Source organism: Pristiophorus japonicus, chromosome 5 (assembly GCF_044704955.1).
Source record: "Pristiophorus japonicus isolate sPriJap1 chromosome 5, sPriJap1.hap1, whole genome shotgun sequence".
NCBI classification, from domain to species: domain Eukaryota; kingdom Metazoa; phylum Chordata; class Chondrichthyes; family Pristiophoridae; genus Pristiophorus; species Pristiophorus japonicus.
In genome coordinates, this window is record NC_091981.1 from 214,788,402 (window position 1) to 214,811,236 (window position 22,835).

The 22,835-nt window shown below is 44.7% G+C and overlaps 1 protein-coding gene across 1 annotated transcript in view; it reads left to right on the forward strand.

Annotated features, from left to right (window-relative positions):
* Positions 1–22,835, forward strand: part of cmtm6 (CKLF-like MARVEL transmembrane domain containing 6) — a 124,268-nt gene that overhangs the window by 89,730 nt on the left and 11,703 nt on the right. The gene's annotated exons all lie outside the window — the stretch shown is intronic.

A 22,835-nucleotide genomic window follows, 5' to 3' on the forward strand; every position in this document is an offset into this window, starting at 1 on the left:
GCACTTCGAGTCTCGCCGTCGAGAGCATGCAGAAATCAAGTGCAGGCAGCAGAAAGAGCGTGCAGCAAACCTGTCCCACCCACCCCTTCCTTCAACGACTATCTGTCCCACCTGTGACAGAGACTGTGGTTCTCGTATTGGACTGTACAGCCACCCAAGACTCGTGTTGAGTGGAAGCAAGTTTTCCTTGATTCCGAGAGACTGCCTATGATGATGATGAATGTAATCTGGCAGCTAAAGGCTGGCTTTTTGAGAACTTTCTAGGTTTTATTCATTTTTGACAGATTTATTTTCACCTAGCAGTGCACAATTTGCAGTAAAATATCAGAACTGCAACAATTCAAGCAACTCCAGTAGCTGCAAGATCAGCAGAGCCTTGTAATGAAATTCCTTGCTACCAGTAAGGAGGGAATCTGCTGGAAACAAGAAACCCTGCAATAGAGAGAGAGAGCGCAAGAGAGACTGCATTTAAATAAATGTAACCCCTGAATAGTAGATTGTCAAAGCCACAGAATAGTCAAATTAATTTATCTTAATACAAATTTGCTGGATGGCATGTCACCAGTTCCGCCCCCTCCCTGCCGCATGTTTGGATTTGTCAAAAAGTGGTAAGCCTGTTCCACATTCATAGGAATGTAAAGCTTGTAGCAGAAAAGTCAGTTGCCCATCATCCCACAGATTATGTACAGTCTGCTCTATCATGCACTGAACCCTGAGCAAATGTCCTGCAAAGTTTCTTCTTGCTGCTAAAGGTAAATGAAGCAAGTCTGCAGGATATCTACCTAATCTTACATTTTACATTGTTCATTCTTGATCAGTTATCTGTCTTACAGTAACATATCTATGGTTCCATCAACTCAGGAACGATCTACTGAGCATTGCATCATCTCTATTTGTATTTATCCTTCTGGCCTTCAATCCCAATCCCATAACAACCTATTCATTCAGCCCTTTTTAAATGGTGTTTGGATTAACATGGCGTTAACTACTTTAACCGGAAATCATTTCCATATATGCACAAGTCGGTGGGAAACGGGAAGGGAAATCTTCCAATCTCTGTTCTCATTCAAAGTTTGTTAATTTTACAGCACCTTTATGTTGTGGGTCCGCATCCACTGGAAGCGGTTCTGTAATATAGTGATGCAGCTGGTTTTGAAATTCTCTCCATTTACATTCAGACTGTCAGAACGCTAGCAGCATCAAGTGATGTCTGGCAGTGGACCTTTCCCAGTAGAGGAGGAATGTCTGAACAGAGCAGTGATACAAAAAGACACACACTGCTGACTTGTACTGTTGGGCTAAGACCACAGCCAGGAAAAATGGCGGGCAGCAATATCCGCACTACTGGAAGCACCAATACAGGTTTGCTTCTGGTGGTATCTCAGCAACCCACTCGGTGAGGTGAGTCTTGGTGCCACTGGAGAACTCTGCACTACCTTATTTGTATTACAATGCCATCTCCAAACACAGCGGAGGCCTTTGGGGCAATTTTGTTTGCTTACTTTACAAAAAATGATTTCAGCTTCCACACTAACAATGAAACAAAGAAAACATTCATCAGTCCCTCAAGGAATATGGCATGAACTTGCAACCAAAATAAAACTAGGAAAATAGCATTTCAATTTATTCAAGAGAGGACTGTAACTCAAAAATGAATGTTCAGTTCTGATCTGCAGTTAATTTTGTCTGGTGCTTTATATTCTGCATTAAAAGCTACACAAGTATCTTGGTGCAGATTTAAGTAAAGTGCCAGTTAGTAGGCGAAGCATTAAGCACAGTTAAATACGATCCATGGAATTTCACAGTAACGTGTTGGGAATGACGGTGGTAAGTATGTAACAGCTGTTGAGACTGGGCCAAATGGAACTTTGATTTCAAGATGACATTAGTCAACTGTCCTTCCTGTGATGTAATGTGCATGCTAAAAATAGATATTCACCACAGTAATCTGTTTGACAACAAAGCAGTTTCTGTGTTTTCCTTTTTCTGAGAGTATTTGTGCTCATGCCTCAGCCTATTACACACTAATCCCGAAGTGAGCAAGTTAATGCTTAAGCCACATCTCTGACCACCCAGTTTTGAAGTGAGGCTGTGACCAAAAGGAACAATTTTAGTAAAAAGAAATGTTGGATTTTAACAGGATATCCGCCATCCTTTAAATACAGGAAGGTATTTATTTCCTGTTTAACAAAATCTACACAGGCTCACGTAGGGCCATAGCAGCTGGCAGAGAGGAGAAAGACTAGCCACTAGCACTCAAGTGAAAATGTAGTCTTAAGATTCCCTTGCACCTCTACAGGTCGAGAAACTCACGATAAAAAAAAAAAGAGGAAGTTCCCTTTAACATGGGTTAAAAACTTTTATACTGTCTCTGCAGAGTTCGTTGGTCTCCATTGAAATGCTCCGTAAGTCTCGGTATCCATCGGATACAGAGGAAAAATAATTAGCGGATGATTCTCACTCCTGGTCGCCATTCAGTGAATCCTGGTAGAGAGCGTGGGCCCACATCACCGTCGGATAGCGACAGGATCTTGCTTCGCTACAGATGCCTCCGTAGCTGAATGGCCCGCTGGTACTTACTGTGTAGGCTCACCCATAGAGAATGGTCAGTAGGGTGAAGTGCCTGTGGAATTTTGTTGCTGAATGAGATTATTTTTTATTCGTTCTGGGATGTGAGTGTCGCTGGCAAGACCAGCATTTTTTGCCCATCCCTAGTTGCCCTTGAGAAGGTGGTGATGAGTTGCCGCCTTGAACCGCTGCAGTCAGTGTGGTAAAGGAACTCCCACAGTGCTGTTAGGGAGGGAGTTCCAACATTTTGACCCAGCAACGATGAAGGAATGGCGATATATTTCCAAGTCAAGATAGTGTGTAACTTGGAGGGAAACTTGCAGGTGATGGTGTTCCCATGTGCCTGCTGCCCTTGTCCTTCTAGGCGGTATAGATCCTGAGTTTGGGAGGTGCTGCCGAAGAAGCCGTGGCGAGTTGCTGCACTGCATTTTGTAGATGGTACACACTGCAAGAACGTGCGCCAGTAGTGGAGCCACTGAATGTTTAAGGTGGTGGGATGGGGTGCCAATCAAACGGGCTGCTGTTGTTGGAGCGGCACTCATTCAGGCAAGTGAAGAGTATTCCATCACACTCCTGACTTGTGCCATGTGGATGGTGGAAAGGCTTTAGGGTGAGACACTCCCTGTACAACACCAGCCTCTGACCCGCTTTTGTAGCCACAGTATTTATGTGGCTGGTCCAGTTAAGTTTCTGGTCAATGGTGAACCCCAGGATGTTGATAGTTGCGGATTCAACGATGGTAATGCCGCTGAATATCAAGGGGAAGTGGTTAGATTCTCGCTTAGTGAAAATGGTCATTGCCTGATACTTGTGTGGCGTGAATACTACTTTTCACATCAGCCCAAGCCTGAATGTCATTCAGTTCTTGCTGCATGTGGGCATGGACTGCTTAATTTTATGAGGAGGTAAGAATGAAACTGAATACTGTGTAGTCATCAGCGAACATCCCACTTCCGACCTTATGATGGAGGGAAAGTCTTTGATGAAGCAGCTGAAGATGGTTGGGCCTAGCACACTGCCCTGAGAATCCCCATTGACGTCAATTTTACTAGGGCTCCTTGGTGCCACTCAGTAAAATGCTGCCTTGATGTCTCACCTCAACTCTGGAATTCAGCTCTTTTGTCCATATTTGGACCATGGTTGTAATGAGGTCTGGTGCGGAGTAGTCCTGGCAGAACCCAAACTGGGCATCGGTGAGCAGGTTATTGGTGAGTAAGTGTTGCTTGATAGCACTGTTGACGACCCTTCCTTCACTTTACTGATAATTGAGAGTAGACTGACTGGGTGGTAATTTGCCGGATTGGATTTGTCCTGCTTTTTGTGGACCGGACATATCTGGGCAGTTTTCCACATTGTCGGGTAGATGCCAGTGTTGTAGCTGTACTGGAACAGCTTGGCTAGAGGCGTGGCTAGGACTGGAGCACATGTCTTCAGCACGACAGCCGGGATGATGTCGGGGCCCATAGCCTTTGCTGTATCCAGTGCGGTCAACTGTTTCTTGATATCATGTGGAGTGAATCATATTGGCTGAAGACTAGCTTCATTGATGGTGCGGATCTCAGGAGGAGGCTGATATGGATCATCCACTCGGCAATTCTGGTTGAAGATGTTTGCAAGCGTTTGAGCCTTGTCTTTTGCACTTGTATGCTGTGATCCACCATTATTGAGGATGGGGATATTCATGGAGCTTCCTTCTCCCGTTAGTTGGTTAATTGTCCACCACTATTCACAACTGGATGTGGCAGGACTGCAGAGCTTTGATCTGATCCGTTGGTTGTGGGATCGCCTAGCTCTGTTAATAGCATGCTGCTTTCGCTGTTTAGCATGCATGTAGTCCTGTGTTGCAGCTTCTCCAGGCTGGTACAACATTTTTAGGTTCGCCTGGTACTGCTCCTGCATGCTCCATGCTCTTCTACACTCTTCATTGAACCAGGATTGGTCCCCTGACTTGATGGTAATGTTAGGGTGAGGGACATGCTTGGGCTATGAGGTTACAGATTGTGGTGGAATACAATTCTGCTGCTCGTGATGGCCCACAGTGCCTCATGGATGCCCAGTTTTGAGCTGCTAGATCTGTTCTGAATCTATCCCATTTAGCACGGCGGTAGTGCCACACAACATGACGGAGGGTGTCCTCAGTTACTCGTCTCCATGGTGCCTGTGCAGTGGTCAATGCTGTCATGGACAGATGCATCTGTGACAGGTAGATTGGTGAGGATGAGGTCAAGTAGGTTTTTCCCCTCGTATTGGTTCTCTCACAACTTGCTGCAGGCCCAGTCTGGCAGCTATGTCCTTCAGGACTTGGCCAGCTCAGTCAGTAGTGGCGCTACTGAGCCACTCTTGATAATGGACACTGAAGTCCCACACCCAGAGTACATTCTGTGCCCTTGCTTACCCTCAGTGCTTCTTCCAAGTGGTGTTCAACATGGAGGAGTACGGATTCATCAGCTGAGGGAGGGCGTTGGGTGGTAATCAGCAGGAGGTTTCCTTGCCCATGCTTGACCTTAAGCGATGAGACTTCATGGGGTCCGGAGTCAATGTTGTGGACTCCCAGGGCCACTCCCTCCCAACAGCAAACCATTGAGTCGCTACCTTGGGTGGGTCTGTCCTGCCGATAGTACAGGATATACCAAGGGGTGGTGATGGAGGATTCTAGGACATTGGCTGAAAGGTATGATTCTGTCAGAGTGACGATGTCAGGCTGTTGCTTGACTAGTCTGTGGGACAGCTCTCCCAATTTTGGCACAAGTCCCCAGATGTTAATGAGGATGCTACTGCTGTACAAATATAAAAGTTAAAATGCTATCATTAATGAACTAGAAAGCTACCTTATATTTGTGTGCACATTGTATGTACAAAATCTATACGTTTTTGTCACGTGCATCAACTTTTTCCCATTATAAATGGGATGCATTTATTGGTACTAACTGAAAGGCAGCCATTTCTCTGGCTCTCCATTATCACATCACCTATTGCTGATTGATCCCCTTGGAGGATAATCCACACCTTGAAGTTTCTCTGGAATGTGTAACTAGACCGCGCAGCCCAAGTTCAGATTGACTTTCCAAATTGTAATTCGATCCATTTTGACTTCAGAAGCCACAGAGGCTAGATCTCCCCAAAAGCCACCAAGTTCCAGCCGAAGTCCCTTACACCAGCGCAAGTGCTGCCTCCGCCAGCTAAAGTCCCCAGCACACGAACTTCGGCTGTGGGAGGCAGCACATTATCCCAACGCAAGTGCATAATTCCCCCAGCTGAAATCCTTTACCCAAGTGCATGACTTTACCCCTCACCCCCCCCCCCCCCCCCCCGCCATAAATGGGGCATTGTGTGCGGATTGTTAACTGGTTTATTGGGTATGAAGTGAATAGTGACAGTGTCGTGACTTCTGGATTTCAACCAGTCCAATGATGTCCCTTGTAACACGTGCACCGAGCTTGCACACACCAGGGGTTTGGAAGAAAGTGATCTGTCTTCCCTGAGTTCCCCCTCTCCCCTCCGATCACCCCCCACCTGTGTCTCGCTCTCTTTCTCCTCCCCCTCATCTCTCTTTTTCTCTCTCTCTTGCTCTCTCTCCTCTCCCAGCTCTCCCTCTCTCTCGTCCCATTTCACGTGAAGACTACACTTGGTCTTGATTCCCCTTAAGCAACACCACAGGAGATCATTTAAAATAAATATAATAAATTGTTGGATAATTCCTTCCTTATCCTTTTAATAGATTCGAAAAGCTAGAGGCAATAATTTGTCAATTTATTTAGTTATTATTGTTACAAAACATCAATTTTAAAACCCCATACATGTCAGCCTTTCGTCTACAATGCAAGTGCATAGAATTTGGTTACAGATCGTGAAAATGGCTTCTCCAAGCCTGTTCATGCTGCCTGGTCTTGAAGATAGGCAAAGATTGGTTCACTCCACAACCACCCTCACTTAACACCCCCTTCCCTTCCCACAGTACCTTCCCGTGCAAGCCCAGGAGATGAAACAGCTGCCCTTTTACCTCCTCCCTTCCCACTGTCCAGGGCCCCAAACACTCCTTCCAGGTGAAACAGCGATTTACTTCTTGTACTTGCAATTCAGTATACTGTATTCGCTGCTCACGATGTGGTCTCCTCTACATTGGGGAGGCCAAACGCAGATTGGGTGGCCAATTTGTGGAACACCTCCGTTCAGTCCGTAAGTGTGACCACGAGCTTCTGATCGTCTGTCACTTTAATTCTCCGCTCCACTCAAACTTTGACCTCTTTGTCCTCGGCCCATAAGTTCAAGGAACAGCACCTCATCTTTCAATTAGGCACTTTACAGCCTTCTGGACTCAACATCGAGTTCAACAATTTCAGACCATACCTCTGCCCATATTTTTTCACATGACAGCTGTCGATGATTCTGCCATTCCCATTTAGAAACATAGAAAATAGGTGCAGGAGCAGGCCATTCGGCCCTTCTAGCCTGCACCGATATTCAATGAGTTCATGGCTGAACATGCAACTTCAGTACCCCATTCCTGCTTTCTCGCCATACCCCTTGATCCCCCTAGTAGTAAGGACTACATCTAACTCCTTTTTGAATATATTTAGTGAATTGGCCTCAACAACTTTCTGTGGTAGAGAATTCCACAGGTTCACCACTCTCTGGGTGAAGAAGTTTCTCCTCATCTCGGTCCTAAATGGCTTACCCCTTATCCTTAGACTGTGTCCCCTGGTTCTGGACTTCCCCAACATTGGGAACATTCTTCCTGCATCTAACCTGTCTAAACCCATCAGAATTTTAAACGTTTCTATGAGGTCCCCTCTCATTCTTCTGAACTCCAGTGAATACAAGCCCAGTTGATCCAGTCTTTCTTGATCGATCAGTCCCGCCATCCCGGGAATCAGTCTGGTGAACCTTCGCTGCACTCCCTCAATAGCAAGAATGTCCTTCCTCAGGTTAGGCGACCAAAACTGTACACAATACTCCAGGTATGGCCTCACCAAGGCCCTGTACAACTGTAGTAACACCTCCCCTCGCTATGAAGGCCAACATGCCATTTGCTTTCTTAACCGCCTGCTGTACCTGCATGCCAACCTTCAATGAGTGATGTACCATGACACCCAGTTCTCTTTGCACCTCCCCTTTTCCTAATCTGTCACCATTCAGATAATAGTCTGTCTCTCTGTTTTTACCACCAAAGTGGATAACCTCACATTTATCCACATTATACTTCATCTGCCATGCATTTGCCCACTCACCTAACCTATCCAAGTCGCTCTGCAGCCTCATAGCATCCTCCTCGCAGCTCACACTGCCACCCAACTTAGTGTCATCCGCAAATTTGGAGATACTACATTTAATCCCCTCGTCTAAATCATTAATGTACAGTGTAAACAGCTGGGGCCCCGGCACAGAACCTTGCGGTACCCCACTAATCACTGCCTTCCATTCTGAAAAGTACCCATTTACTCCTACTCTTTGCTTCCTGTCTGACAACCAGTTCTCAATCTATGTCAGCACACTACCCCCAATCCCATGTGCTTTAACTTTGCACATTAATCTCTTGTGTGGGACCTTGTCAAAAGCCTTCTGAAAGTCCAAATATACCACATCAACTGGTTCTCCCTTGTCCACTCTACTGGAAACATCCTCAAAAAATTCCAGAAGATTTGTCAAGCATGATTTCCCTTTCACAAATCCATGCTGACTTGGACCTATCATGTCACCTCTTTCCAAATGCACTGCTATGACATCCTTAATAATTGATTCCATCATTTTACCCACTACCGATGTCAGGCTGACCGGTCTATAATTCCCTGTTATCTCTCCCTCCTTTTTTAAAAAATGGGGTTACATTGGCTACCCTCCACTCCATAGGAACTGATCCAGAGTCAATGGAATGTTGGAAAATGATTGTCAATGCATCCACTATTTCCAAGGCCACCTCCTTAAGTACTCTGGGATGCAGTCCATCAGGCCCTGGGGATTTTATCAGCCTTCAATCCCATCAATTTCCCCAACACAATTTCCCGACTAATAGGGATTTCCCTCAGTTCCTCCTCCTTACTAGACCCTCCGACCCCTTTTATATCCGAAGGTTGTTTGTGTCCTCCTTAGTGAATACCGAACCAAAGTACTTGTTCAATTGGTCCGCCATTTCTTTGTTCCCCGTTATGACTTCCCCTGATTCTGACTGCAGGGGACCTACGTTTGTCTTTACTCACCTTTTTCTCTTTACATATCTATAGAAACTTTTGCAATCCGTCTTAATGTTCCCTGCAAGCTTCTTCTCGTACTCCATTTTCCCTGCCCTAATCAAACCCTTTGTCCTCCTCTGCTGAGTTCTAAATTTCTCCCAGTCCCCAGGTTCGCTGCTATTTCTGGCCAATTTGTATGCCACTTCCTTGGCTTTAATACTATCCCTGATTTCCCTTGATAGCCACGGTTGAGCCACCTTCCTTTTTTTATTTTTACGCCAGACAGGAATGTAGAATTGTTGTATTTCATCCATGCGGTCTCTAAATGTCTGCCATTGCTCATCTACAGTCAACCCCTTAAGTATCATTCGCCAATCTATCCTAGCCAATTCACGCCTCATACCTTCAAAGTTAGCCTTCTTTAAGTTCTGGACCATGGTCTCTGAATTAACTGTTTCATTCTCCATCCTAATGCAGAATTCCACCATATTATGGTCACTCTTCCCCAAGGGGCCTCGCACAATGAGATTGCTAATTAATCCTCTCTCATTACACAACACCCAGTCTAAGATGGCCTCCCCCCTAGTTGGTTCCTCGACATATTGGTCTAAAAAACCATCCCTTATGCACTCCAGAAAATCCTCCTCCACCGTATTGCTTCCAGTTTGGTTAGCCCAATCTATGTGCATATTAAAGTCACCCGTTATAACTGCTGCACCTTTATTGCATGCACCCCTAATTTCCTGTTTGATGCCCTCCCCAACATCACTACTATTGTTTGGAGGTCTGTACACAACTCCCACTAACGTTTTTTGCCCTTTGGTGTTCTGCAGCTCTACCCATATAGATTCCACATCATCCAAGCTAATGTCCTTCCTAACTATTGCCTTAATCTCCTCCTTAACCAGCAATGCTACCCCACCTCCTTTTCCTTTTCGTATGGTCGGCTGTATCCTCTGCAACCTGCCCATCATGAGCACTTGCCACCAGGGATACAGCCACCAACTCTGGAGCAGGAGGCGGAAGCGGATGGAAGGGGGCAACCCAGACAGCCCCTTTCTGCCTAGGATCATCCGCATACGGTACCAGTGAGCGCAACCCCAATTCCCCATTTAACATTCGTCTCACACCTTGCCTTCCCTCTATTGCTGACTATCACAGCGTCCACTTTGCCACAGTGCTGAAATAAAAGCCACCTCAAAGCTAACATTCCAATTAAAACTTTATACATCTAACCATCTAATATTAAATAAAAAAAACAACTAATCACCCTTGTGCGTTCCCTTAATAAGGACATAAGAAATAGGAGCAGGAGTAGGCCATTTGGCCCCTCGAGCCTGCTCCGCCATGCAATAAGATCATGGCTGATCTGATCATGGATTCGGCTCCACTTCCCCGCCCGCGGTCCATAACCCATTATTCCCTTATCGTTTAAAAAACTGTCTATCTCCCCCTTAAGTTTATTTAATGTCCCAGTTCCACAGCTCTTTGAGGCAGCGAATTCCACAGATTTACAACCCTCAGAGAAGAAATTTCTCCTCATCTCAGTTTTAAATGGGCAGCCCCTTACTCTAAGATCATGCCCTCTAGTTCTAGTCTTCCCCCATCAGTAGAAACATCCTCTCTGCATCCACCTTGTCGAGCTCCCTCAATCTTACACGTTTCGATAAGATCACCTCTCACTCTTCTGAATTCCAATGAGTAGAGGCCCAACCTACTCAATCTTTCCTCATAAGTCAACCCCTTCATCCCTGGAATCAACCTAGTGAACACTCTCTGAACTGCCTCCAAAGCAAGTTTATCCTTTCGTAAATATGGAAACCAAAACTGCACAAAGTATTCCAGGTGTGGCCTCACCAATACCCTGTACAGCTGCAAGACTGCCCTGCTTTTATACTCCATCCCCTTTGCAATAAAGGCCAATATTCCATTGGCCTTCCTGATCACTTGCTGTACCTGCATATACTATCCTTTAGCGTTTCATGCACAAGTACCCCCATGCCTGTCTTGTGTGTACCTTTGCTAATCCTAGTGCTCCTATGTAGTGCTACCCCAGTGACTGCAGCATGGCTGGTGGAAGACTGCTGACTTTCAGTCGGGGACACTGCATAGAATCATAGGGGCCGAAATTGCGCCCCTCCTTTTGGAGCGGATAGGCCTTACCGACCGGGGGCAGACGGGTGGGCCGACCAGTCCTAAATTTCCCCAGGCCGGGAGCAGCAGGAACGGGTTTCCGTGCCGCCTGTCGGGCAAGCGCGACCCCACACTGCTTGGCGGCAACCCCCTTTCCGACCCCTGCGGGAAATTGCCCCACAGGAGCAGCGCCACTGCCGGTTGGTGCCACTGACAAATTTCCCCTGCGGAAAGCAGTGTGTGCCTGGGTGGCGGGTCCGCCCTTAAAGGGGAGGGCACGCTGCTGGCGCCGCCATTCTATTTTAATTGTTGACCGACTCCGAGGTTCGCCCGATAATGGTGGCCGGGCTGCTGGCCGGCCCGAACACTACCACCACGGCGGGGCCCTGCCCAAACAGCTCCTTGTCAGCGGGGGCCCCCCGAACACCACCTCCACAGCGGGGCCCCATCCAAACAGCTCCTTGTCAGCGGGGGCCCCCCGAACACCACCTCCACAGCGGGGCCCCATCCAAACAGCTCCTTGTCGGGACACCCCCCCCCCCCCCCCAATGTTCTAAAATCTCTCTCAACACGCCTAATTTATAGGCCTAATATGTATGTGTCACACATGAAGACAAGGACCTCTCGACAGAAGTGGTAATTTTTTACATTCTATTTTTAATTATCAGTTTCGATTGTCATTAGTGTCCTGAACAATGTAAGGTAAGCTACTTTGGTCATTTGTTTAAAGAGCAATGCATTTAATGATTATTCTATGGAAGTTTATAAATCTAGACATTCTCTCGTCTTCATGGTCTGAAATTCCTACAAATCCTGATGCAAGTTCCAGCCTCCTAACGAATGTAATGCTCAAACCTTCACAATTTACTCACAGGATTCACTGTCTGAGCTCTGCAGCCTGGAGCCATTTGAAATTATGAACTTTCTTAGCAATTCATGGTAACATCTGCTGATAATCACCAGTTACTGACTGACCTACGGAAAAGGAAATTGAAAGTAAATCTAACTCCTCCTGCTCCAAATTTCAACTGATACCAGTGCAAGAGATCAACAGGTTTTAACTGGTCCTGACTAGAATTTTCAATAGGACATCTGGACTTGTATTTTACTTCTTACAGGACTTAATTTTCCTCATAATCCCACTCCCAAGATTTTTCCTTTAGCCAGCAGAATGAGTTTCCTGTGGTCTTTTCAACAGCTACTTCCATTCCACTCTGGCTAGCCGTAGGAGGCATGCCTCATTTTGGCAGGACTGATCATATCGACTTTTCTCCTCTGCTCACAATGCCACTTCTGTGTGCTGGGCTGATCAGTGATCAGTGGGCCTGGTCAGGAGAACCTCCTGTCAGTGCACCCTGGGACTTCAACCCCTGACCTGCTTGGTTGAGAATTCAACATTCAATCTATAGACGCACAGATCCAGCCTGCACTTGAACAATTTTTTAAACATTATTCAACCGGACAGATTTGCAGCATGACCGATGGTACTTTCCTCTTCTCTGAATCTAGAAAGTCAGTTTTAGATTTGATTCATTGTCAGTTGGGCAAATGTTCCTACAAGTAGTCAGCTTCTTTAATTCTTGTAGTTTGGAATTGTTGTCTTTGTACTACATGGTTATGTTTTCGTCTGCCAAACTCAGATCAGCGAGAGATTAGCTAAATCTGACCAAAATCCAGAGAAATATTGCCAATCAAACAATTTGTTACTGTAATCCTTTCTGAATTACAGCCACTTGATGTATTTTCTAGGCTTCACAAATTGTTACCTAGTTGTGTCCAAAGGGCAGTAAAGCAACAGTTGGCACATTTATTTCATATGTGTCTGACTCAGCTGATTAGAGAAAGCAGAAGACATTAAAACCACAATTGAATCATCAAAATCAAATTCACAAACTGCCGTGGTGGGATTTGAGCTCACATTCTCTGGATTATTAGTCCAGGCCTCTGGCTTACTGGTCCAGTAACATAACCACTAAATTACCACACCTTTTAACGGAAAATCTAGGCTAGAGATTCCATTGTGCATTCTAGATAGAACAGCTGAAACTGGAATTTGCAAGAGGATTGATGGTGGCTTCCTCCAGTCACAGAGGATTATTCAAGAATCTCCAGATTTAAGTCAGGCAGCTTCTACTAACTTGTGCTGACCACCTGTTCCTCTTCATTGTGTTCAGAGAAGGGAACCTTGCTGTTGCCTTCGCTCCCTACAGCTGTGCATTACTGGCAGCTATTCGATTCAAAGCAGTGCTGTTCTCATCCTTCCTGTGCAGAGCAACAGAGATACGCTTGATATTGATGATAGAATTCTGTTTACAAAAGTACTCTTTTTGACCCCCCCAAGCACATTCCGGATATTAGGGCAGATGACCAAAAGCTTGGTCAAAGAGAGAGGTTTTAAGGGGTTTCTTAAAGGAGGATCAAGAGGTAGTGAGGCAGAGGGATTTAGGGAGGGAATCCAGATCTTGGGTCCTCGGCAGCTGAAGGCACGGCCGCCAACGTTGGACGATTAAAATCAGCACCGCGCACAAGGCCAGAATTGGAGAAGCGCAGAGATCTCTGAGGTTTGTAGCACTGTAATCTACTGTATCCTGCAGTATTTCTGCTGTTTTATAGTCTCCCTGTTGGTGCCTAGTTAAAATTGGATTGATTAGAAAAAGGTTGCATCTGTTAATATTTTAATTCACCGAAAATAGTTCTGTTGGATTATTAAGAATGTGGTGTGAAGCAGGTCAGTTCATTAGTATTGTTTTTTGAGAAATGCTGCAGATTTGAAGTCCAGTAAGTAAATATGTAGTCTAGAAACACTGACTTCATGTTGCAATTCATTGATAAATCCTTGTGCTCTCTGCTGAAGTAAAGCTTGTAACTAGGGATCGGCTGACACTCTCGCTTACTGAAGCTGAGCCTGCTAATACCAAAAAAATCAGAACTATGACCATTTTTAGAAAAGTAATTATGGCCTGGGTCGTTTAAGCCGGATTTGAGGAAAAAATGGCTGCTGCCTCGCTTTTGTCCGCTTCTGGCACAGAACGTGGCAGCCGCCATATTGGGCAGGTCGGCAGCACTGCAGTTACCTGTGCTCGCCTCAAATATTTTAATGATCAATAGCGTGATGTCAATCGCCGTGCAACGCCGAATTGACGCTTGCTGAACGATTTTAGACATCGCCGCTCCTTTCCAAAGCATGCTATTGCCAGCCCATAGAACGGGAGAAAGCGGTGGAGGTCTGTAGATCTCTGAGAAGTCTTCAATAATGATGCAGAGCAAGTCCACTCCAGTGAGATGGTTCATGGTCATTGCTGCAGAAACACTTCAGCAGATTGAATGCCTGATCTATACACATTGCATGCCAGTGCTTGGCACGAAATGTGTACAGAACAGCCTATGGTTCCAAATAGTCTAGGGGACGCATACTGCATCTAAAGGTCTGATCCATTACTGTCGGTCAGTTGTGTAACACAAGATGTACACTTGTGCACCAGATTTTCAAATCTTACTAATAAGCACTTACAGTTGTGTCAATAAACTGGAAATGAAATTATATTTGGGCTTTGTAAATGTTTACTGTTATTGTTGCAAACGTCCGTATTGAATACGCACTCGGTCCCTCTGAAGTAACAAATTGGTCAGGGTAGCCTTGAGGAAGAGTGCATAAGGGACGGTTTCTTGGGCAGTATGTAACGGAATCAACCAGGGGGCAGGCTGTCCTAGATCTGGTCCTGTGTAATGAGACAGGATTAATAAACAATCTCCTAGTTAAAGGATCTCCTTGGAATGAGTGATCGTAGCATGATTGAGTTTCAAATTCAGATGGAGGGTGAGAAAGTTGGATCGCTAACCAGCGTACTAAGCTTAAATAAAGGAGACTATGAAGGTATGAGAGCAGAGTTGGCTAAAGTGGACTGAGAAAACAGATTGAAGTGTAGGATGATTGATGAACAGTGGTGTGCATTTAAAGAGATATTTCACAACTCTCAAGAAAAATATATTCCAGTGAGGAGGAAAGGGTGGAAGAGAAAAGAAAGCCATCCGTGGCTAACTAAAGAAATAAAGGACGGTATCCGATTTAAAAACAAGGGCATACAAAGTGGCCAAAATTAGTGGGAGGACAGAAGATTGGGAAGTTTTTAAAAGCCAGCAAAGAATGACTCAAAAAAATGATTAAGAAAGGGAAGATAGACTATGAAAGTAAACTAGCACAAAATATAACAACAAATAGCAAGAGTTTCTATAGGTATATAAAAAGAAAAAGAGTGGCTAAAGTATATGTTGGTCTCTTAGAGGACGAGACCGGGGAATTAGTAATGGGGAACATGGAGATGGCAGAAACTCTAAACAAGTATTTTGTATCAGTTTTTACGGTAGAGGACACTAATAATAATCCAACAGTGGATAGTCAAGGGGCTATAGGGGAGGAGGAACTTAACACAATCATAATCACTAAGGAGGTGGTACTCAGTAAGATAATGGGACTAAAGACAGATAAATCCCCTGGACCTGATGGCTTGCATCCTAGGGTCTTAAGAGAAGTAGCAGCAGGGATTGTGAATGCATTGGTTGTAATTTACCAAAATTCCCTGGATTCTGGGGAGGTCCCAGCAGATTGGAAAACTGCAAATGTAACGCCCCTATTCAAAAAAGGAGGCAGACAAAAAGCAGGAAACTATAGACCAGTTAGCCTAACATCTGTGGTTGGGAAAATGTTGGAGTCCATTATTAAAGAAGCAGTAACAGGACATTTGGAAAAGCAAAATTTGGTCAGGCAAAGTCAACATGGATTTATGAAGAGGAAGTCATGTTTGACAAATTTGCTGGAAATCTTTGAGGATGTAACGAACAGGGTGGATAAAGGGGAACCAGTGGATGTGGTGTATTTGGACTTCCAGAAGGCATTTGACAAGGTGCCACACAAAATGTTACTGTACAAGATAAAAGTTCACTGGGTTGGATAGAAGATTAGCATGGATAGAAGATTGGCTGACAAACGGAAAACAGAGTTGGGATAAATAGTTCATTCTCTGGTTGGCAATCAGTAACTAGTGGGGTGCCGCAGGGATCAGTGCTCGGACCCCAACTATTTACAATCTATATTAACGACTTGGAAGAAGGGACTGAGTGTAACGTAGCCACGTTTGTTGACGATACAAAGATGGGAGGAAGGGTAATGTGTGAGGAGGACATAAAGAGGCTGCAGGAGGACATAGACAGGCTAAGTGAGTGGGCAAGAATTTGGCAGATGGAGTATAATTTTGGAAAGTGTGGGATCATGCACTTTGGCAGAAAAAAATCAAGAGCAAGTTATTATTTAAATGGAGAAAGATTGCAAAATGCTGCAATACAGCGGGACCTGGGGTACTTGTACATGAAACACAAAAGGATAGTTTGTAGGTACAGCAAGTGATCAGGAAGGGCAATGGAACCTTGGCCTTTATTGCAAAGGGGTTGGAGTATAAAAGCAGGGAAGTCTTGTTACAGCTGTACAGGTGAGGCCACACCTGGAATACTGTGTGCAGTTTTGGTTTCATATTTACAAAAGGATATACTTGCTTTGGAGGCAGTTCAGAGAAGGCTCACTAGATTGATCCCGAGGATGAGTGGGTTGACTTATGAGGAAAGGTTGAGTAGGTTGGGCCTCTACTCATTGGAATTCAGAAGAATGAGAGGTGATCTTATAGAAACGTATAAGATTATGAGGGGGCTTGACAAGGTGGACGCAGAGAGGATGTTTCCACTGGTGGGGGAGACTTGAACTAGAGGGCATGATCTTAGGATAAGGGGCCGCCCATTTAGAATTGAGATGAGGAGAAATGTTTTCTCTCAAAGGGTTGCGAATCTGAAATTCGCTGCCTCAGAGAGCTGTGGAAGCTGGGACATTAAATAAATTTAAGACAGAAATAGACAGTTTCCTAAACGATAAGGGGTTATGGGGAGCGGGCAGGGAAGTAGAGCTGAGACCATGATCAAATCAGCCATGATATTGAATGGCGGAACAGGCTCGAGGAGCCTTATGGCCTACTCCTGCTCCTACTTCTTATGTTCTTATGTAACAGGTTTACGCTTATTACATTCTCAATTAAAGGAGACCGAATGACTTTTTGCTGGTTTCTGAAGGAATTTGTGCCTCTGCGTTTACTTGTATCGATATTCAGGTGTTCAGCGTACCCAGTAAACTTTTCACATCTCTTGGTCTATTCAGGGAGGAATCATGGATCACCTATGCTGGCTCTGACATCCAGTATTGCAAACAAATCTCCCAATTCCAGTACACCATTGTCCTTTCAAAATGCTTATCTGTGTGCTTTTAGAGAAATATATTCCTAAAGAGATTTACACTGAAAAGCCTCTGAAATAACAAAGCTTATTCACTATGTATGTGTGGTAAAAGAAAAGGTTGCTTGTATTTGTAGGGAGGAGAATCGGAAATGTTGGTTGCATTCTTTAAAATATGTTGGTGCATTTTTAGGATCTGATTGATCTTGCATAACACCTCTGTCAAGCTACAAAACACAAGAAACATAACCGGAAACATTGCACTTAATCGCCATTTCCTGAGAATGGTGCACAGATAGATTAGACCCAACCTTCAGCCTGCTGCTGATCTTACTGTTGAAAGAGTGCGTTGCACAGGAGGTTCTGCGCTGTGCTCATTTAAATCAGCAGCAGGCAGCACCAAAATAAGGGCGCTGCCTGGGCTCTTTTTATGGGCGGGAGATAACCCTGGCCCAAGGTGGCACCGTCCGTTTTTGGGCTTAATTGAATATTCTAGGCCTATGTTTTGATGATGACATCCAGCTCCACCTCACCACCATCTCTCAAAGCCTCCATTACCTCTGATTTGTCACACTGCTTATCTGGCATCCAGTACTGGATGAACAGAAATTTCCTCTAACTAAATATTGGGAAGACTGAAGCCATTGTCTTCAGTCTCCACCACCAACTCCATTCCCTAGCCACCGATACCATCCCTCTCCCTGGCAACTGTCTGAGGTTGAACTAGACTGTTCACAACCTATTTTGACTCCAAGACGAGCTTCCAACCACTTATCTGCACCATCACCTAGACCGCCGACTTCCACCTCCCGTAACACCACGCGACTTCATTCCTATCTTGGCTCATCTGCTGCTGAAGCCTTCATCCATGCCGTTGTTATCTCTAGACTTGACTATTACTTGCTAAAATGCAACCTTCCCACCGACACCTGGGAATCCCTGGCCAAAGACCGTCCTAAGTGGAAGAAGTGCATCCAGGAGGGCGCTGAGCACCTCGAGTCTCGTCGCCGAGAGCATGCAGAAACCAAGCGCAGGCAACGGAAGGAGCGTGCGGCAAACCAGTCCCACCCGCCCTTTCCTTGAACGACTGTCTGTGACAGAGACTGTAATTCCCGTATTGAACTGTTGAGTCATCTAAAAACTCACTTTGAGTGGAAGCAAATCTTCCTCGATTTTGAGGGACTGCCTATGATGATGATGATGCTCTCCTGGCCAGCCTCCCGCCTTCCACCCTACATAAACTTGAGCTCATCCAGAACTCTGCTGCCTGTATCCTAATTCACCAGATCCATTTACCCATCACCCTTGTGCTCACTGACCTACATTGGATCTCGGTCCGGCAACACCTCGATTTTAAAAATCACACCTTGTTTTTAAATCCCTCCATGGCCTCACCTCTCCCTATTTCTAACCTCCTCTAGCACTGCAACCTTTGAAGATCTCTGCACTCCTTCAATTCTGGCCTCTTACGCATCCCCAATTTTAATTGTTCCACCATTGGTGGCTATGCCTTCAGCTGTCTAGGTTCTAAACTCTAGAATTTCCTGCCTAAACATCGCCACCTCTCTACCTCTCTCCCCTCCTTTAAGAAACCCCTACCTCTTTGGCCAAGCTTTTGGTCATCTGTCCGAATATCTCTTTATAGATTCATAGAATGGTTGCAGAACAGAAGGAGGCCATTTGGTCCATCGAGCCCATGCCTGCTCTCTGCAAGAACACTTCAGCTAATCCCACTTCCCCGCTCTTTCCCCGTAGCCCTGCAAATCTTTTTCCTTCAGGTACTTATCGAATTCCCTTTTGAAAGCCAGAATTGAATCTGCCTCCACCACCCTCTCGGGCAGTGCATTCCAGATCCTAACCACTCACTGCATTAAAAAGTTTCTCCTCATGTCACCGTTGGTTCTACTGTCAATCGCCTTAAATCTGAGTCCTCTGTTTCACGACCCTTCTGTCAATCTGGCTCGGTGTCAAATTCTGTTTGACATCTGTGAAGCACAATGGGATGTTTACTACATTAAAGGTGCTATAGAAATGCAAGTTGTTGTTATTTTGGTTTGTGCCGTTTTCTTTAACCTGCCAAATTGGCAAATGGGCTATTTACTTTGGGGTTACTGCTATTTGTGGTAGTGGCAGCGGACATGCATTATATGGGAACAACTGAAGTGTTTAAAACTTGTATGTCTGTAGTTTGTGATACAGGTTCAGTGTCTTACAAGGTTCCATCAGAATGAGCAACTGTTCAAGTCAACTCATGTGTTGCAGGCAGCGTGAGTAAAGAGGAACTATCAAAGATGTGCACAGTCTGATATCAATAAGATCTGTGTTTTGAAATAGTCATTTAAAATAAAGATTTCCTTGGGGAATGTGCCCTGCATCTTTATTCTCCCACCCCCACCGTAATTTTCCTTCCTCTTGCTGAGTGTGGGCAGGCCACTAATTACATGAGCAGTAACCAATTTTATTGAACTTGCATTTCTACCATCATTTTTCATATTTCAAAACTCATTACTGTTATACAGCAGCCTGCTCCTTATAAACCAGCAATATATGACAGCCCCGACCCTTCCAATATATTCATCTGCTTTGTGTTTCACACGGACTGCAACGTGTGACAACCACAAATCTTTGTAATGCATCTGGGTTGTTGGATTTGTATTGATTTGGCTGTTGCCTTTTATACTGCCCAGTGCCTATTGATGTTGTAGGAGTCTAGCACCCTTTGATCATCTCTATTGATTTTGATAGAAAAGCACAAAGTCGAATTAGCCCAGTAAGTTGTGCAAGTAGCTGCTGTTATGTTATAATGTTTCATTCTGCTGGACAATCTCGTCTTAAGTTTTGAAATACTCGCAGTTATCAAAGCCAAGTTTGGAAGATTTTCTTTCAGTCACCAACATGTTCTGAGATGCAAAGTGCTTGCTGCTGCTTCCTGTTTTTCCCTGCCCCCCACCCAAGGTTAATGTACACATTGAACTGGTTAAACAGACCAGCTCTGTGAGCTCTGCCATTTCATGATAAAGACTCCCGTGTGCACTGAAAACTGGCAGTGTGTTTTTTTTTCTTCCATACTTGTTATGAGGAAAGACTGAGAAACCAGGGCTCATTTCATTAGAACAACGCAGGTTAAAAGAAGATCTGATGGACGTGTTCAAAATCAAAAGATTTTTTTAGGGAAACGGGAAAAACATATTTCCATTGGTCAGTACGTTAGTAACTAGTTGCCATAAATCATTGCGAAAAAAGTGAAGGGAGAAGTTAGGATTTTTTTAGGATTTTTTTAAACACACAAGATTGTTAGGCTTTGGAATGCCTTACCAGAAATACTGGTGGAAGCAGAATGCATGAAGCTTTTAAAAGGGGAGTGGATAAATAATTTAAAAATAAAAGGGTACACAGAAAGTGCAGGAGAATGAGGCTCGGTGTACAGTTCTTTCAGAGAGCTGGCACAGGCCCAATGGACTGATTGTCTAATATATTGTAAAATACTATGAAACTATACTGGCTTTAACTGTCGGTGAGTCAGAAAGTTGTGGGTTGAAGCCCCACTTCAGGACTTGAGCACATAACCTAGGCTCACACTTCAATGCTACACTGAGAAAGTACAGCATTGTTGGGGATACCATCTTTCTGATGAAATGTTAAACTAAGGCCCTGTTCAGGTAGAAAAATGATCCTATGACACTATTTCAAGAAGAACAGGCTAGTTCTCCAGTGTCCTGGCTAACATTCATCCCACAATTAACACCACCAAAGCTGATTAACTGATTGTTTATTTAATTTGCCACTGCCATGTTAGTATACATAACAAGAGTAACTAACTACGCCTCAAAAAGATAATTAATTTGCTGTGAAACACATTGGGATATTTTGAGAATGTAGAAAGCAGTATATAAATGTAAGTTTTAAAAAAATTGGTAAACAACATAAAACATCTACTTCTGTAGGTGGAGATCCTAATTCTAATCCTTAATTCTAAAGGCATCAAACAGGTACAACCAGGGCCAATTTTGGGGGCAATGTCCTGCGCTCAACGGCAGCCGTAAAGACCTCCGACCCAATAATTGGATCAGACCATTTTACAGGCATCTCCGGCAACTACCTAAAACAGATGTTATGCCCCTTACATATGTAAATGAGAAGCCTAATGCCTGTTTTAGGCCCCCTCCACCAGGTTAAATGAGCAGAACGGGAGCCGGACTTGCTCCACTTGGGATTCTGTTGTGGCCTAAGCAACGACCGCCACCAAAAGATTAGCTTGTTTCTTAAAAGAAAATTAAGCTCCTGTTAAGAGAAGCAAAAGAGGAAATAGCAGAGGCTCTGACCATCAGCTACAGGTGCTGTGCCAGAGGACTGGAGGACTGCTAATGTGGTAAGCCAGTAAGCCTAACCTCGATGGTGGGAAAATTATTGGATAAAATCCTGAGGGACAGAATAAATCTTCATTTGGAAAGACACGGATTAATCAGCATGGATGCGGAGAAATGTGAAGTTATCTACTTTAGTAGGAAAAATAGAAAAGCAGAGTATCTTTTAAACGGTGAGAGGTTGGTGTTCAGAGGCAACTGGGTGTCCTTGTACACAAATTACAGAAAGTTAATGTGCAGGTACATCAAGCAATTAGGAAAGCAAATGGTATGTTGGCCTTCATGAGAAAAGGATTGGAGTATTAGAGTAAAGAAGTCTTACTGCAATTATATAGGGCCTTGGTGAGACAACACCTAGAGTATTGTGTACAGTTTTGGTCTCCTGATCCAAAGGAAGGATATTCTTGCTTTAGAGGGGGTGCAATGAAGGTTCACTAGATTTATTCTTGGCTAGGGAGATAGTCCTATGAGGAGAGATTGAATAGACTAGGCTTGTATTCCCTAGAGCTTGGAAGAATGAGAGCTGTTCTCATTGAAACATATAAAATTCTTATAGGTCTTGACGGGGTAGATGCTGGGAGGATGTTTCTCCTGGCTGGGGACTCTAGAACTAGGGGTCACAGTCTCAGAATAAGGGGTTGGCAATTTAGGACTGAGGTGAGGAGAAATTTCTACATTCAGGGTGGTGAATCTTTGGAATTCTCTACCCCAGAGGATTGTGGATGCTCAGTTGTTGAATATATTCAGGACAGAGATCGCTAGATTTTTGGATACTAAGGGAACCAAGGGATATGGGGATTTTTTTAAAAATTTGTTCCTGGGATGTGAGCATCACTGGCAAGGCCAACATTTATTGCCCATCACCAATTGGCCTTGAGAAGGTGGTGGTGAGCTGCTTAAACCGCTGCAGACCATGTGGTGAAAGTACTCCCGTAGTGCTGTTAGGGAGGGAGTTCCAGGATTTTGACCCAGCGACGATGAAGGAACGGTGATATATTTCCAAATCAGGAAGGTTTTGATGGGGAACTTGCAGTTGATGGTGTTCTCGTGCACCTGCTGTCCTTGCCCTAGGTGGTAGTGGCCGCAGGTTTTTGCGGTGCTGCCGAAGAAGCCTTGGCGAGTTGCTAGAGTGCATCTTGTAGATGGTATACACTGCACCTAGGGTGCGCCGATGGTGGAGGGAGTAAATGTTTAAGGTAGTGGATGGGGTGCCAATCAAGCGGGCTGCTTTGTCCTTGAGTATTGTTGGAGCTGCACCCATCCAGGCAAGTGGAGAGTATTTCATCATACTCCTGACTTGTACCTTGTGGATGGATGGTGGAAATGCTTTGGG